The following is a 19,376-nucleotide window of genomic DNA, read 5'->3' on the forward strand; positions in this document are numbered from 1 at the left end:
GTGCGGGCCGCCACACCGGACACAAGTCGGCGGAACGTTGCTGCCGCGGTCGCTGGCGCGGCTGTCGTGTTCGCCTGAGCACTTGACGCACCGCGCCGCGTTGCGGCAATACTTCGCTACATGGCCCTCGCCCTGGCACCTGAAGCACTGGGGCTGAGGGTCCATGGCGATCGGGAGAGCCTCTGTCGTATCCGGGAAGCCCAGCAACTTCCGCATGTCGAGGATGTCGCTCCCGCCGTCGACCGTTTGCACGGTCACGGCATAGAGCGGCGCCCTCTTCCTGTTGGTCCGGTTGTGCAACCTTGCGGTTGCATTACCAAACCCGGCTCGCAGCAGCCCTTCCCGGACCGCTGCCTCGTCACAGAACCAAGGTAACCCCCTGAGGAGTGCCTCGGTCGGAAGGTGCCTTCTCACGCGCCGGCGGCACGTCGACGATGTGGTCGGCCACTGCGACGTTGATCGCCCTGTGGTCGGCCACGTTTGCAGCTCGATCGCAGATCAGCGAGTCGGTATCGACAGACTCGTAGACCACCTCGTTCCGAGCGCAGTTCGTCATGGTGTCGAACAGCGCTGTCCACCCGCCTTTGCACTTGACGTACAAAGGGGGGACAGGCCGCGACTCGTCTTCTCGGGAGTTCCTTGCATGGTCTGCAGACTCAGTAAGTTGCACAACCGAAGGACCCTTCGTAGCGGCAGGTTTCCTTTGCGCACCCTTCTTTCCCATGCTGCGAGGCGCGGAACACGACAATCTGCACGCGTTGTGAAAACAACGCACGACAATTTGCTCTCCGCGGCGCCCACAGCACAGAAACCTCTTCACGAGCTCTCAACGGCCGAGTAAGCGAAGGTCGCAACGGCAGCGATGCGCTCGCCTCGCCAGCTCGGCCGCTCTCTCCGGTGCGTACCCGAACAACTGCGCTAAATACACGTCTTAGATAGGCGTTGCCGACCGCAGCGCCGTATTCTGCCCGTTTACATATCTCTATATTTGTATACGGCTGCCTATAGCAGTTTCTTTGCCTCTTCAGTGTTTTTATACTGAAATGAGAGAATGGATGCACTGGGATGAAACTAATTAAAGTACAATAATATGAAACGATATTCCTAGAGTCAGAGAAGGCAAGGTTGCACTAATTACTCCGTTCTCCTAGTGGTGATTCACCCTTGCAGTTCCGTGGATGAGCCGCTGGTAACGGTGTTCGGAAATCACAGATGGAAACATCAGTGATAACGGAAATCTGAATGCGGCCTGAACGAGTGCTCTGAGAGCCAAATGATTAAATCGTCTGTTCGTAACAAGCACGAGGTCTGAGCTGGCACAGTGTGTCTGTTGTCACAGACTATTCGTAGTAAAGCATTTTGATACAAATGTAGGCTGTTTCTAGATGCAGCTTTGCTGACAGATGATGCTTCTTCTGGAGGACACGCCTTTCACGCTTTTTTAGGTGGTTAGATTTTAGTGTCGTCTAGTGGTCAGTCCAGAGAAGAGTTATAGATTTCGATACCCATGAGCCAGTTTTATCCCACCAGGGGCTAGGTAAACTCCATCCCCAATAAAGCCCCGCACGTTTCAGTCACCCCTACACTACAGCCATGTACGTAATAATCACGTAACACGCCTTGAGAATAATAGTTTCTGAAAGAGATTTTTACCATCTTAATAGTCCAGACCGTTAGGCCACACAGCCTTCCTCTGCCTGAAGGAAACTGCTACGTAACTGCAGATATGCAGGCACCAATAACGTGCTCACAATGCTGCTAAAACTGACCATACTAGACTTCTTCTCCTTGGGAATCATCTACTACTGGCTCTAGACGACTTATTCATTCGATTCCCACACGCTATACAGCCTAAAGACTGGCCAATGCGGTTGAAGCCAACAGCCGTTCGTCTTCATTACAGGTACTGCGTTTGCGACAACAGTACCTGAGGCAATTTCAACTTGGTTCTCTCTCTCTCTCTCTCTTCCTTTTTCCCTCTCTCTTCTGCTTTTGTTATTCTGAAATATCTACGCTCTACAGAGCTAGAAACTAACACTTTACATCCGCTGTAGGCGATAAGCAGCATTTATCTGTTGTCTCGAGTTAATTCAACTGTTTTGTTTGCTTTTACCTCGAGACCACGTAATCTCTTACCTTTGAACATAACGTTCATCATCCACAGCATCCTACATCAACCTTTTGCACAACTGCACTTACCGCTGATCCTGCAAACAATAGTTTTCACGGAGTCCAGGCAAGCTATATTTTTATCATTTTTCATCAAGTGTGGATATCCTAGAAGATTTTTCCACTTGCTTCTGAAACATGCACGAAGCAGATAAATGGCTACTACTGTACTAATTATTGACCTGTATCAAGAGGCCTCAGAGTGATTTTTGAGTGTCAAACCATTCCTCAATTTAAAAAGCATATCCCTTTCCAAAAAATATTTTCAGGAGACGAAACTTATGTCTCAGTTATTTTAAGTCTGTAGATCACCGTGAGGAAAATGTCCGTTATCAACTCCAATATACTTCTTCGTCCGTGTAATACATATATGATTTTATTTCTGAACACAAATATTGCAAGATCTTGTTTTCGAAAATTTTGTTTCTATGAAAACAAAAATATGAGTTTAACATCTATCACCGTCAGTGTTGTTATAGACGAAGTCTGCGAGCCGTACTTAGGTGGAATGTTGGAAAGGATACTGTCTACGGAATACTACCTATTCGATTCCACACATCAGAGAGTACAACACCAGTTGTACATTTACAAATACGTAAAAGTGAACCGATAACCAGAATCTTCAGAATTTTGGATGCACTTGTTGATTAGAATTTAAACGGGACGAAGGATAGTTCAGTACCAGTACCGGTTAAATATTGGTACAGCCATTTTTGCATTTCGTGTGTTTGGAAGATTTGGAGGAAAAGAAAGTAGTGAGTTAACACATTTTCCTTTTTTTTCATTCATTTGTGTGTCTTAGGGCACAGCATTCTATGGAAGTGAGCCATGGACTGTTGGAAAACTGGAAAGAAAGAGAATCGAAGCGTACAAGATGTAGTGATATTGAAGTATATTGAAAATTAGGTGAACTGGTAACTTAATAAATGAGGAGGTTCTCTGCAGAATCAGCTGGGAGAAGAACATTTGGAAAACATTTACTAGAAGAAGGTACTGAATGACAGGACGTATTAAGATCTCCAGAAGCAACTACTATTAGAGTTACTACTAGAGGTAGAAGTAAAATAGCGTAAAGGAAGATGCGGAGTGGAGTACATCTAATGAATAATTGAGGACGCTTGGTTCAAGTGATACTCTGATATGAAGACGATGGCATTGGCAGCGGCATGGCGGATCGTATAAAACCAGTCAGATGACTAATGATCGAAAAATATCATATAAGAGTGTTTCCAGCGGTAACTTATTTATGAGATAGAAAGATTTCATAGCTCGAAAGCATCCTCTGAAATTTACGGAATGTCCTCTTGTAAACAACTCTCTAAAGATTTATGTGTTTCAAATGTAGCATTACAGTACGCATGTTTTCGCGCGTAAGTTGGTTTATAATGCATTACAGTTCGTAAGAAATGATGACGTCATTAAGATTTGATCAAAATATGGCCAACACTGCATATTATTAAAATTAAATGTAGTAGGACAGGAATGAGTACATCTACCACCTAATTCCGTGATCACTTAATGAAATTAAAACACCTGACCTTTACAAAAACCAAATTTGAATCTAAACTAAAAACGTTTCTCCTAGCAAAATTTACTCCACAGCAAAAAATTGCCTAGAAATCTGTTGCATTTTCCTATCAAAGGCAAAAGTATTAATGTTTAGTTCTGCTTCTGAATGAAGTATTACTTTCCGTGACGTGAAATCCGTTGTAAATGGTCAGCGGACTGTCATATTTACCATGTAATTACGGTACATTGCGCCAGTGATCCATAAAACAAATTACTGACGAACTAACACCTCATGTTAGTGTGTGAAAATAGCTACATGAGAGCAGCACAGTGTATCCCGACAGTTAAACAGATGGCAATGAAAGGATGAACAACGCGATGTGTTTTCATGTTGCACTGTCAACGTATGTAACAGTGGTCCGTGGAAATACGAAGCAAATTATTCTCAGTGACTTTTTTCACGCTGTGCCGTTGTTTATTTCATGATGTTATCAGCACTTGCTGCTTTATAAAGGGAGATGAACGTACTGGGATGTAAGCCACTTCTGAAAACGTGCTCCGGTCACGCCTAAGTAATTCAATACCGACGTCACGACAGCCGCCATCCGAAGCGTACGTATAAAGCCGTATGATAAGTGGTGTTTCTTCAGAGAAGTCCGAAACAATGAGGGGCTTCCGAGTATCCCAGGGGATCGATCATACGAAACTGGCGTAGCGTTGAAGGTGCTTCCTTAGATATTCAGGGCGAACGCCGCATACATGCATACAGCACGCAGTATCGGTCACACACCACTGGGGGCAGCTCAAGGCGTTTCGGCGTATAATTTAGCGGGCTTCATCAGGGCGAGCGATGGCCTGGCGGATCTCCTTAGCTTGCGAATGGTCGCCCCGGGACCGACCGGCCGTATTACCCAGAGCGCCAGGGCCTTAACTAGATCATTCGCGCGCTCCCCGTTTCATCTCCATTCTTCCGGGGCTCGTCGCTCCTGTCTTCGCCTTTCTCCTCTCTCTCTCTCTCTCTCTCTCTCTTTCTATCGACCTTATCTCTTCATCGTGCACGCCTCCATACGACTCCTCTCGTCGCTCTACCGGTGTGTTGTTTTTATGACTACGCATGCGCCACACCCATGAACAGGTAGGTCCCGCTTATACGCAAGCGGCAAACTCGAGAGACACCACACCGTCCCAAGGGTGACAAACAGGGAAACGTCATCACCATGAAGGAACTATCACCGCCGGCGTTACTGCTTCTTTCTTCATGCAAATACAGTGATCGTGGCGAACCAAACTGAATGTGAAGATTTAGGGATGCTTCATGGCGACGACATTGCGAATCGCTTGTGCTCTTCACTTACTACATCAACCTCTGTAGTTATTCAACCTCATGAAGGCAGCCTGAAAGAATGGGAAAAACGCCTATTATTTCATGTAACCTCAAGAAGCCACCTTTCACCCCGAAATAATTTTCTCAGGCAGGCTCGTATAGTAATCAGAGGTTACTAAATTTACAAACCTCGTAAAAATGTAATGATTAACAGTTTCTGCTAGAATTAATTTGAATAAGAGTTTCTGCTAGAATAAATTCTTATTTCGAGATCTCGTTGTTTACTGTTGTCACCCACTTGAAATGCGCTACAGGATGAAGGCTTTCTCTACGTTTCTCCGTGTTCTACAGCCTTCATGTATGCCCGTCTGTAGTTTGATTGGTTTTGCTCGCAACAGTTATTTGGTATGATCTCTTTTTCCTACCTCGCAACAGTCTTAACCAGGTGTTACACGGTGCAACTCGGCATTTTTCATCCAGAAAACATTGTTAGATGTGAAAGAAACAATAATGCACTGATAAAAATCCTAGGTCTCACCAGTGATCTAACAAGAGACCTTTTCATCCACAGTCCGGCTCTTTACCGACGAGTCAACGGGCAACATTTTAATTTCTCGACTATCTTCATTCCATCTTTGCTTCTATTCTCTTCTTTGCTGTGCTAGTTTATTTACCTGCCTCCCCTAGTAACACCCAATGCCCATTGCTGGCTGGGATATCCTCAGGCTTTGAACAATTTTACAATAAAACTCAATGTCCTACTTGCAAATATCCCTACTGCTGATAGAGAGTGATTGTACTCTATCCGACTCGGACACATCAGATGCTTAATTTTTGACTAACGAGATCATTTTTACTCTTACGTATATTTCATTCTATGTTCATCCATTCATTGTTTTTGATGTGTCCTACATATAAAACAACAGCGTAATAGTTTCATTACCTTCACTGATAACTGTTACTAACGTCTTCTTGATATCTTTGTTTTACACGAAGATCACTCGTATGGGGAGACGATTATGAATTTGACCGATAATGTCAGTTTTTAAGTTTATTTCTTATTTATTAGAAGAACGTATGGGCAATAATTTCCCAAAGTTTGACTAATGAAATCACATCCGAAGCACTTGAAAAATAAATGTGTGACGCAAGCTTTCTGTCACCCTCATTTTTTGACACAAAACTTCAATGTTTACAGGCTCAGAGGGATAATGAACCCAACATTCACAAGGAGAGGCTTTCAGATTATATCCTGGATGTTGTCAAGCCCACTTACAGGCCTCTGGCCGATTCTGATGGTTTAAAAAAGTGTGCTCATGGCAAAACCCAAAATCCAAATGACTCTCTAAATTCACTCCTATGGAAATGACGCCCTAGACCCACATTTTCATCTGCTACTGTTATCAGAATTGAAACTTATGATGCAATTCTTGCATTTAATGACTTGAGCGTTGGGAGGATTAAGGTGTTAGAGATAATGGGCTTTATGATGGGAAATTTAACTCTTGTGAAAAATAGATTTACAGTGTCTCCCTGCAGCTGAAAGGTCAGATCAGGAATTGATAAAGGAAATAAGGCAGAAAACATAAATTCAAAAGAGAATACTTGAAGGGAAAGAGGACCCTGTGTACAAATGGGACCTTTCTGGAGAGGTGATAGAGGAACAAAATGTTATGTTGAACTTTCACACCATTTCCTAAAATTATGTTTTTTAAGTTTTATGTACCTTTTCTTCCTAGAATTACGCAATTTTGTAGAGATATTTCTATAAATCCAATAAATGTCGTCTCAAGAGTAAATTTTTAAATTCTTTGCATATGCTGAGGTACGGGACAAAGTGCTTGGAATTTTGCATGAAATTTGTTTTATACTTACAGAGTTACAATTAAAAAATTATTAAGATTCTCCTAGTCGACATATTCAGGAAACCTCACGAAATAGTATAATTATTAAGGATAAAGGAAAGGATATATAGCATGCGACTGCAGATTTTCCAGTTCCACAAAAGAGGTTAAACGCATGTAATCCAAGGAACTTAACAGTAAATATATTCTTGTAAAGCGTGGTAAAAAATTTGATTGCGCCATCTTCAAATCTACGGGCATGGTGCACCTCTTAAATAGAGTCTGTTTTCCGTGAATGTCCCCCTTAAATATAACAAGACATCGTTAGTATGTTTAGATTATAGTGCGTGTAGTAGATGAGTAGTAGGTAATAATGAGCCGTAGTAAAAAATTGCTGTTTTGAAGAGCGCGCCGCAGAACGTTGTGTGAAGCACTCGCCCCCCGTTTCTGGCGGTGGCGCCGCTGTGGCAATCGCAGCTTTGGTGTCTCCCTCTGGTGGGAAAGCGGAAAGATTGCCTGTGGACGTGCATTTAAGGGGCGCTATCAGCTCGGCAGTTGGTCAGTCGGAGTGAGGCTAGGTCAGTCTCGCGTCACCAGTTGCTGGTCTGTCTCTCGTTCGCATTTGTGCGGCACTTAGTGTCTGTCTATTGTCGAAATGCTAATACGGCTGTCGTTTAGATCAAACTTTAAAGCCAGAAAATGAAAGTTTTGCCACTCCGCCAGCAACAGAACTCAGCTAGTGGTCGCCCGGCCGGGGCTGAGTACCTGCATCTAAGTCTGCGCGTTAGGCCGCCAGTCTGCTCGAGTTGCTAGGGCAACGGTCATTGGCGGTGGGATCGGTCGGTTGGTCGGTCGCGCACTGAGACACGAGATGACTTGTCCGCCTTGAGCGTCGGCGCATGTGAGGTCCCCACGTGAGTAGAGTGGGCCGCGCCGTGTAGAAAGGGGTAGTGGCTTCGCGGTTGATACGAGAGCAACAGAAGTGAAACCACGACATCGGGCTGGCCGGGACGAGCTGCGACGCCGTGAGACGGGAGATCGGCGCGCCTTCCTGTGTCCGTTGAAGCGGCTGGCAGCGGACGGTTCGGGAGAGCGTTGGGAATGCTGCGCCAGGTCTTCGCCAGAAATCGCAGTTTATTAGAAGTTAAGTGTTTAGAGGTATGTTGTTTCATTTACTTGTTAAATTCTCCTTCTTTTTTTTTTTGGTGAGGTCACCAGCCGCTTTGGTTTGGGGTCGTCCCACCATTCTTCTCCGTTTGCCCACCCGCGGGAAGGTGGTTATTTGTGAATTGGGTGGTCCGTTTTTCCCTTGTGGAGTTGGGGAGGGTTAGAGCAATCTGCGGTTCGGGTTGTTCAGTAATCCCCCTGTCAATCTGCCATACGTTAATAGCTGCCTCTGTCATGTTTGTCGGATTCGGTGTTATCGAATTTATTGCTTAAAGGCTGAATTCTTAAAATATGTTTTTATCTTGCCTATCATCTTGCGGGGTGGTATATGTGTAATGTAGAGCATGTTGTACATTTTATGTAAGTCTGCATTTTGTGGGTTTTATTTAAATAGTCATTTTAGGTTATAAGGTTGCCACCCTTCCACCGTAAGAGTCCTTTAAAAATTGCACTTTCGGTGGCAAATAATTTGAGTGTTGTACCATTTCCATCCCTCTTACGGGGTGCATAGTTTACGTGTCAGTGTGAGTTGTAAAAATTTTTTAGTTTAAAATAATGTGGTGTGTTGCAGATTTGCACCAGTGTACTCCTTCAGAGGTTGTTGTGAGCGGTCATGACAACGGCCGTGTTGAAAGGGAGCAGGCAAGCTTCTCAGCCCGAAGGCTCCTACTGTTAATATTGTTCTTTCTGCCTCTAAATAAAATTGTAACTTGATATTTCGAGGGTGCTTTTCTGCTTATAATTTTAAATCTGATTTTGATAAAGCTTTTAGGAATAAAATTCACATTTCTTAAAAGTAATTTTATTTTCCATCAGTTTCTTCCTGGCAACTACTTCCACGCTCACCTAGTGTGATTAAATGTGTTAATGTTCTTGATGAATCGTTAGTAAATAAAGTAAATTCTTTAATAAAGGATTTTGATAGTAAATTTACGCTTCAAATACAATTAAAAATGATAATAATAATAATAATAATAATAGTAACTACTTACTTTTGTACAGTGGAATTCACACACGCATGTCTGCTTAAACCATGAAGAACATTAATTAGATTCTAGCAGTGTCTTCATTCAGTCATGAAATTTGTTGTCATCGTTCCATTGCAGTTTGAAAGTAACTGATATTAACAAGTTAATGGGAAAATGACCGGCACACAAACGAGTGCAATAGTCAGCAATAAAAGCCCTCGACATCATTCCTATTTACATAAAATGTATGACAGACAGCAGTACTCAGATGTAGATTAAAGCTGTTCCTCCTTAAACGCCGTAGAAGAATACCTGAACAAAGGCAATTACTTACAAACCAGTCAACGGCCATCATGTAGCCATACACACTTACAAAGCAAAGCAATACGACCAGCTGCTCGATAGCTTGCTAGTCCCCCCTGAAAACGCTAGAAAGCGGAGATTCTGCGCGGCATGGATTCGACAAGTCCTTGACCGATTTATGGAGACATGTGGTAAAAGATGTCTACGCATATTCCGTAAATTACTGGCTGGTGGTTTGAGTACGCGGAGATGGCACTCGATAACGTTACAGATATCTTCCGTCAGGTTCAGAAGAGGTGAATTAACTGGCCAAAAAAATCCAAATTATTTCACAATCAAGCTCCTGAAACTATTTAAAGCCATTTCTGGCATTGTGCCACTGAAAGTTTCTTGTTGGAACATGCCGTCGTTGTTAGTGAAGAAATCACGTATTAAAGGATTCTCATGGTCCGCAGCAGTGTCCACATACTCCACAGTGGTCATAGTGCCTTCGATTTCTACGATAGATCCATGGAAGCCTAGTTGACTTTACCTATAGGTAAATAGTGCACCCTTCGGCCGCGTCCCTGACGCTGTAAATGTTTCGCACAGGCATTTGCCTGGATGACAGCGTGTCGAAAAACGACCCCCAACCAGGTGCACAAACAACTGGGATTTATCTAACCAGAAGACACGTTTCCATTACGTTGCTTGTCGGCTCATGCGAATCACCATGAGCGTCGGTAGAGCAACCTGTAGGCGGCTCCGCATAGGCGTCTCGGGAGCGGGAGAAACGGGCAGTATGTTACGAGCTTAGGAGCAGCTCGTTTCTGCAAGGACGATTGGCTGAGTTGGCAGGCGCAGCTACAGGAAGTGTGCCTATGGGGCGTTCTGCTTTTGTCAGAGTTGCTGCAGCTGGTGGTAGAGCGGCATTGGTATTTGTCTCCGCGTTGCCGCCCATTGTTGCTTGAATTGAAATGAACTACGATACTATGGTGGATTACACGTGCACTGCTTAACTTCCATGAGGGGAGATGTTTCCTTATCGAACCACGGTATTACAAGCAGTATTAAATATAGCGTGGTTCAGCTAAAGTATACGCGAGTGCTGTTCTTCCGGAGTTGGCGAATTCAGTGATTTCTATTTCAAGAACATTTCCGAGCTGTACGATTCGGTTAAAGAAGCTATTGATTCACAGCTCACAGGTGGCGCCTCCACTTTGACATGGGCCGTTACTCACAAAACTTGCCCGACATTTGGGCTAGTATTTATGAACAGCTTGTCACGGTGTGGAGTTGGCCATAACATCGAAAGTTTCAGAGTCTTAGAAGTCATACACATGCGTAAGTTTAACTATAAAGGTTTAGTGTACTGACTGAACTAATATTACTGACCACAGAAGTGTCCAGGAGTAAAGGTGAAAAGAATGTTATGGTTTTATTTTTAAAAAAATATTTTTTTATTTGTTACTCCATTGAATATTGTGTGCTGTTTTACATGTTTTAGAAGAAAAGCCGTATTTCTTACGATAGTGGTCTGGTGAGTTATAAGTTAAAATTATTTACTAATTAGGCTCAAAAAATTTTGAACTTTCGCTGTATAAACAAGTACATCTCCCATTGTATGTGATAATAATTTTGAGAAACTAGCTGTAAATTTCATACCGAATTTGAAGAGGAACTTCAAGTGGCACTGGTTATTGTAACTAGAGTTGTAGCCATGCTTGATGGAATATAATAGTCATAGGTTCAATGTAGTACATTAAGAATTGTGATGGTTGTTTGATGAATGTTAATACTGTATTTGTTATTTCTCAGATGTAGTGTTATTTCATTATGTAATCTGTTATGATGGCTGGTAGAGAAATTAAGCATTATTCTTAGTTGTCCTGGCGCTGTAGGGTCTTGTACCAGGGGAAGCAATGGAGAAGATTTTGTTTGGTGGCCGATATCCTCTTTCTATAATTCAATTGCACACATGTATTGACAGGGTTGTTTTATTTAACAGGACAGAAAGCTACTTACCTTAACGCTGGTTCACGTATTGTGTTACAAGCTCTTCCATAATAGACCACGTTAACCACACAAGTAAAAGTCCCGCTATGAACACTACACTCTCGTAGGCAGTGATGTGAACTGTCAGACGCCAACTAGAATAGTGACTGAGCTAGTAACTGCGACTGACTGTCGGCGACTGGGCTGACTGTTTGTGACTGACTGGACCCTTCGGGTCGCAGTGGCGATCTAAATACTGGCGGTCGAGAGAGTGTTGGAGGTGCGTTGCCTGCTAGTCTGCCTTTGGCCTCTGTCCTGATAGGCGCGCTAGATTCATTGCTCCCTCATCTCGTGGTCGTACGGTAGCGTTCTCGCTTCCCACGCCCGGGTTCCCGGGCTCGATTCCCGGCGGGGTCAGGGATTTTCTCTGCCTCGTGATGGCTGGGTGTTGTGTGCTGTCCTTAGGTTAGTTAGGTTTAAGTAGTTCTAAGTTCTAGGGGACTGATGACCATAGATGTTAAGTCCCATAGTGCTCAGAGCCATTTGAACCATTTTTTTGATTCATGGCATATTGTCTATCTTCTTGCAAGCTCTTTGCCGACTGGTGCGCTGGCGACAGCTTACACCAGCACATTCCTAACCCCCCCGAAATGTCTTGTAGGGAGGCTGTGAACTACAATGGGGAGGGAGGCAGGAAGCTGGATGTAGATACGAGCTGGGAGCCGTGGAAGACGGCACACTCCCGACTGTACCCCGCCATTTGGCTTGTGAGGCAACAGGAACATCCTCCGAAAAACTGCTGTCAGGGGCCTGAGGGTATTTCCTTTGGCCATGATGGCGATGGTGATCGCGGATCGAGGTCCATGGTGTCGGTGAGCGGGAACGGTGGGGGGGGGGGGGGGGGATCCTCCTGGGGTGTCCTGGTGGCACCAGCAGGCAGTTGCTAAGGCCGTGTGGTCCCGAGAGGCCGTGAATCTTGGGGAAGACAAGCAGCAGAATCACGGGGCTAATGACACACATGAATTTGGGACTTGTGGCGACGCTACAAACCAACGGTACCTGCAATGAAATGAATAAAAGGGCCTGTGCGTTCGTGTATCACACCTCTCCCAGCGCCCACGGTTGCCATAAACCTTGAAAAGTACAACATCTCGCGGTGCAAAGCAATAGTTGCAGACCACTGGAGGCGCCGGATGTTGCGGTGGGTGTAGCAGGGGTAGCAGCGTCCGATGGCGACGGTCATGCAGAAGTTCGGCTGGTGATGTCCGCCTCGTGGGTGGGAGCGATACAAGGGTCCTGTTCTTGTGTGTGGGCAGTGCGAATCGTTCTGCTTCTCCATTGGACTGCGGTTGACAGGCAGCACTTCTTAGATGATGAATGGCATTTTGTTCAGAAAACTGTTCAAAATCACGTGAAGTGAACTGTTATCCGTTGTCCGACACATGTAATTCTGGAAATATTGAAATTTGTGGTAAGGTATTATGGGACCAAACTGCTGAGGTCATCGGGCCCTAAGCTTACGCACTACTTAGTCTAACTTAAACTAACTTACGCTACGGACAACACACCTATGCCAGAGGGAGGACTCGAACCTCCGACGGGAAGAGCCGCGCAGGCCGTGACAAGGGGTGTCAGACATGGAGGACAACGCTTGAATTGTGCTACATGATGTAAAAACTCTAACATTCTGCGTGATGTCTGTCTGTTTTATGTCGTGTCTCCCTACCACTTTCGCGCAACGACGCTCTGAGCGTGTTTTTTAGGGAATTGACTAGTTTGAACCTGAGACCTGTTGCTGGTAAGGAGACGTCAGACCACACATGACATGTAGAGTTCAGAAGAGTTCAGTGAGACTAGCGGTGATATAACCAAATACTTTATGATTTCAGCGTCAGCTCCACTGTACTCCCTGTAAAAGAATCTTAGTACTAACTAAATTTAGTGGAAGGGATCAAGGCTTTCCTATTTTTAGTTAGCTGGTAAAATAACGTCGAAAAAGCAGTTATTCTACTCACAAAACATTTTATTCTACTCACAAAATTTTATTCTACTCACAAAACATTGTTTATAAATTGCACTATCGATAAAAGGAAATGTTTTAATACAGGATGGTAAAAACCAACTGCGTTCAACAAAAATGTGAATGAATATTCCCTGAATGGGTTTCCAAGTTCTACAATGGATTGAAGGATGACCTATGCCACATCACATCTATAATCTAGGTTTAAATTAAGTTTCATAAAAGAGAAAAACTATCAAAAATGGTCTACAGTGACCCTCAATTATCTTTAATTACTTAGATAACTTATCATAAATTACAGTGGCTGATATGGCTTCTCAATAATTATATAACAGAAAAATCATCGCATTTCAGATTTTAACTTCAACTAGCAGATTTGAATATCGTGAAGGTTAAATGACGATCGACACTAGTATTACGCAAAAAGGGGGTGTAACAGATGAGACTTCTGCAGCTCTGAGCGAAGCTTTCTGCGCTGTTATGCGGCATCGCGTGCGTTCATTACCTTGTCGGTGTTCGTCAGGGGGCGGCGGGCAGCACAGCTCCGCTCACCTCGCCGTCTCGGAAGCAACTCTCTCCTAACTTCTCCTTACTACAATTTACCGAAGTTGGTTTAAAAAAAAACTATCTGGCTGTGTTTTCATCTGACCAATCAGGGTCTCAATGTTAACCTTAAAAAATTCTGTCTATCCAATGAGAAACGTTATACTTTTCGTGGTGGGGCAATGTTTTTAAAGTTTGCAATGCAACAGAGACGCGAAAATGTCTCACGCTAAAACTTGCAGCTGGTGTGGTCCTTTTAGCCTTATCTTAAGATCTATACTGTTCTTCTGGATGGCTCTAGCTTTTAAAATGGGCTGGGGGGTGGTCCTTGTGGTTAGCTGGCAACGTGGGTATTCGTCCCTTATCGTAGGGCCTTCAGCTTAACACGGTTCTGCTCTCGGCTTCTGTTCTCGATTCTCCCTTCGGAACTTCGTCTGTCTCATGGTGGGAAGGTATGACATGCATTTAGGCATTCTTGTGTTAGTCTGTGGTATTCCATTTGCTCACTTGTTACTCGTATTACTTTGGTTAATTTAATATCACGATTTATTCGGAGCTGTGTGACATGCTACTGGATTTGCTTATCATGTCAGGGTTTTCATGGAAGGTGTTGGATTTGCCTGACACCTTACAAAGCCATAGGCACCGTAAAAGGGAATTTGCTAAAAGATTCCACCACTATGAGCGAACGAGTGTTTCAATATGGTCCTGCAAAGTCAATGTACACTAGTTGCCATGTCAATGGAGTCTTAGGCCATGCTGAGAATGTCAGAGGCGGAGCGGATTGGTTTTCCGCGAATGCGCAACACTGTAACTTCATCTGTTCAATGTGGGATCCATGCCCTGGCAAGTACAGTGCCGTCGCAATACGTGTTGAGTGCGAACAATTCTTCAGTGTCATTGGTGGAGCAATAGCAACACATCCTGTTGCCCTGCCTTTCTATTCATGAGGAATAATATTACCGTTATACCATTTTTTGCTGCTGTTGATATTACTCTAAACTCATCTGACCAGAAATCTTTCTCTTCTTTCCATTTCACTTCACTGATCCCTACTATATCTATATTGAGCCTCTGTATTTCCCTTTTCAAATTTTCTACCTTCCCTACCATTTTCCACTTTTGACATTCCACATCCCGACTTGTAGAACCGTATCCTTTCGCTGATAGTTCAATCTCTTTCTATGGTCACCTTCCATTCGGCAGTCCCCTCCCGAAGATCAGAATGTCATTGGAGAGATCATCATCTCACTTTTTTCAGTTGCATTCCACAGTTCAATCCCAATGACCCTGTACATTCTGCAATTGGAAACGGCAGTGCCTTTAGGTTAACATGGCAACAGGTTTGGGGAGGGGGGGGGGCCTTATGCTGCAGAATCTACTGTTTGACAATGCGCTGTAAACGACGTGATCGGAAACAGTGATCAGCACTGCACTGTGTCGTTAGATCTGCCATAGTTGGCCGTCTGTCCTGGTTTACAAAGCAGGTCAGACTCCAGTGTCCACGTACTCTGACGAGGCGTGGACGTACGACAACTATCCTCCTATTTGCGGTTCGCCATCTTTAACCACACTCCATATATGTTCACGACAGTAGCGTGCGAAGTGCTGACCGGCTGCGCAGTTTCCTAGAAGCTCTTTTCTCGGCGTTGGCCAATATGAACTCTCGCTTTGTTAAAGTCGCTTATGTTTGTGGTTTTCCCAATCTGCAGTCCGTATCACTGGGAATGATTCCCCATTGGACTCTACAAGACTTACAAACATTAATTACTGCGTCATGTGCCCGTAAAGTCACAGACGGTATTCTCTACATACACCACCTGACAAAGTAACTCAAGCATCCAGGAAGGGACGAGGAAACAAGATAAAACATAATGGGCAGGAAGGAAGGTTTGGTCTGAACGTTCCGCGACAACGAGGTTGTCACAGACGGAACAAAAGCTATTATTTTTTACAGTTGGGGAAAGTAAATCGGCCTTAACCTTTCTAAGGACCCATCCTGTTACTTTTCTGGAGGAAACTTCACGGGTTGGGATGCTGTTTTTTCAGTGATTACAATATCGAGTCAAATTTACTAAGAACCCCTTACCAGTATGACATTGCACCCGTTATGATCTGTATGTATGCATTCATATGGTTGGAAAGGATGTATCAAAGACGTCGTATCCTCTCCTGAAGCAAGCTCGTTCACTACAGATGTTACTGTTCCCGGCCAATGATGAAATCCAAATGAGGCAAGGAGTCTATTATTTGTCTTCAAATGACACTTGGTGCATAGTACAGAGATCCTTCCTCACGGTGGTCAGCAGTTGTCAACCGCGACCTTCACGACAGGAAACCCTGCCCACACATTCTCGTGCAGTCCATCATCAGACAACATCCAAATGCTCCAAAAATATTTATATTGCACAGTTCGACCGTACGACCAAATGGAGACCCACGATGTGGCCCCTTTTTAACAACGTCAGATGCTAGTAAAGGTGTCTTACACGGGTAAACCACTTCTCGTGTCGTTAACAGTGATCGCTCAACATCTGACGCTGTTTGCACCCTTTATATAACCTACCAGGCCTGGTGACAACTCTAAATAGAAATACTCTAACGATTTACATACTCGCCGATGGTGTTGATGTATACTTGTATGAAGTTACATTGACAACCGACACGTCTTCTAGATGATACACTGTTTTCATAATGCAGATCACCTAATCTTCTGTTTGACCTAAATAGTTAAGGCAGGTAGGATTCGGTTACGATTGTGAATGCGGCCGTAATCAGTTACTGTTGGTTTCCTTATTCAATTACACACATTTATTTTAAAACGGCAGTTCCAGACTCACCAATAAATAAAGATATCTCACGTTATTAATGAAGGAATAAACAACTGTGTAATTAATAGCGCTTTCAGTGCGTTACACACTGCAAATAATGCTTTAAAAACAAGACAATGTCATCTCAATTATAATTTTAAGGCAAGTAACCACAGTCACAGCTGAAGGCCTTTAACGCCAAGAACGGCGATTATAAAAAAATTTAAGAAACATACTGTAAAACAGCAATTCAATAGCAAGGTTAATTTAAAAAGACAGGCAACTGATCACCAAACAGGTGAGACAAATTGATGGTAAACTTAGTAGCACAACCATTTAAACCTGCTGTAACGCTAAGAATGGCAATTATATAAAAAAATTTAGAAACATACAATAAAACAGAAAATGCAATAATAAAACACAAGGTCCTGTCACAAACAGTGCACCAGGAATCGACCTCTGAGTAGGTCCCGCGAAAAACATTTTCGCGAGCGATGAGATAGGCAGCCAGGAGTTGCTATCACTTCCCAAGATGATAACTCAGACTGGTGGCAGTCTAACGAATGACTTATGATAATCTTGCTGAGGCAACCTGACGTCCAGTAAACCAAATGCAAAGATGTAAAAATACGCCAAAGCCGGAACCGGTGGTCTGGACTCTGCCCACAGAATATTGTGCTTAGGGCGCCCTGAAAGAGAAAGGAATCACTACCACCAGAGTAGAAGAACCGACAACGAACCTACAATCAAGAAGGCTGTCAAAACTACACTCCTCACCGGACAGCAGCGGCAAGGTGAGGAAACGTACACTGCCATTACATACACTAACCCCCAGGGCAGGTAACTGGAGCGTTAGAGCCCAAGAGGCAGGAGAAATACCGCTGGTTGAACTTAACAAATAGTAACAAACTGAACGCTATAACCACTCGCTGCTCTTCGCCTCGGCAACACTACGAGCAGCAATACAAACCCAAGTCACTGGAGAATCGCGAGATCTCACCATGGTGGAGGTTTCTCTACTTGAGTCCAAATGCACTCAACTAAAAACTTGCAGGATCCAATTTACGACGAGGGCGTGCACCCTTGTGACCACAGGCCTTCGATTCGGCTGTCCATACGCGCCGCCAACGGTCCTTGTGTGTTCTCGCACAGTATGGACCTGGCTCCTCCTTAGTCCCCAACTGAACTGCGCACTTACACGACCCGGAAGAACCACGACGTCACTCCAAAGATAGAGGCACAGTTACTAGATATCGATAACCACCGCTGCTGCCACTAGCGGACAGGCAACGCTTGCGAAACCTCGTGATGCCAGTCAACACGAGAAGAAGACAAACAACTGCAACCATGTCAACTAAACGATACGGTCTGGCCTCCAACCGAGGACGGAAACCTAAAAACAGCACCAGCACGAGCCGCAGCACGGCTCACTGTTTTATCGTGAACATGCTCTACAGAACATGGTGTAGTGTGGGCAGAAGAGCCAACACCGTGTTACTCGTGGAAGCCGAAATGCACGCGTTTTAGCTCACGCAGGCTGGCGTGAGGAAGGAAGGACTATACTGACGGGAGGTCTGGAACATGACAAGGAATTTGAATTCAAAAACCGGACGTAATTAGTTTGATACGTAACTTTAATCCATTAATGATGAACGTCGCTCTTGACGGTACATGATTCACAATATTATCTGTTCAGAATACATTCAGTAACTCAATATGGCGCCCTGCTAGGTCGTAACAAATGACGTAGCTGAAGGCTATGCTAAACTGTCGTCTGTGCAAATGAGAGCGTATGTAGACAGTGAACCATCGCTAGCAAAGTCGGCTGTACAACTGGGGCGAGTGCTGAGGAGTCTCTCTAGACTAGACCTGCCGTGTGGCGGCGCTCGGTCTGCAATCACTGATAGTGGCGACACGCGGGTCCGACGTATACTAACGGACCGCGCCCGATTTAAAGGCTACCACCTAGCAAGTGTGGTGTCTGGCGGTGACACCACACATGGTGTGTATTAATCAAATAACAATGCTCTCAAAGACTTTGGGTACTGAGATAAATAAGTTAATTTGAAAATAGTCGCCTCGTGATTCTTGAGTACCTTCCCTGTGTATAGGTCGAACTGAGCTTTGTTTCCATTCAGACCATGTTCAGCGAACCGAGAGAGAGACATTTAACGTATCTGTACAAACCAAATCAATAACATTGGCAATCATTTTAGTCATACCTATCTACATCTACATCTATGTGATTACTCTGCTATTCACAATAAAGTGCCTGGCAGAGGGTTCAATGAACCACCTACATGGTGTCTCTCTATCGTTCCACTCTAAAACGGCACGCGGGAGAAACAAGCACTTACATTTTTCTGTGCGAGCCCTAATTTCTCTTATTTTATCGTGATGATCATTTCTCCCTACGTAGGTGGGTGCCAACAGAATGTTTTCGCAGTCGGAGGAAAAAGCTGGTGACTGAAATTTCATGAATAGATCCCGTCGCAACGAAAGCCGACTTTGTTTTAATGATTGCCACTCCAATTCACGTATCATATCTGTGACACTATCTCCCGTATTTCGCGATAATACAAAACGAGCTGCCCTTCTTTGTACTTTATCGATGTCATCCGTCAGTCCCACCTGATGCGGAGCCCACACCTGACAGCAATACTCCAGAATAGGGCGGACAATTGTAGTGTAAGCAGTCTCTTTGGTAGACCTGTTGAACCTTCTAAGTGTTCTACGAATGAATCG

Source organism: Schistocerca americana, chromosome 5, assembly GCF_021461395.2.
Source record: "Schistocerca americana isolate TAMUIC-IGC-003095 chromosome 5, iqSchAmer2.1, whole genome shotgun sequence".
Classification (NCBI taxonomy): Eukaryota; Metazoa; Arthropoda; class Insecta; order Orthoptera; family Acrididae; genus Schistocerca; species Schistocerca americana.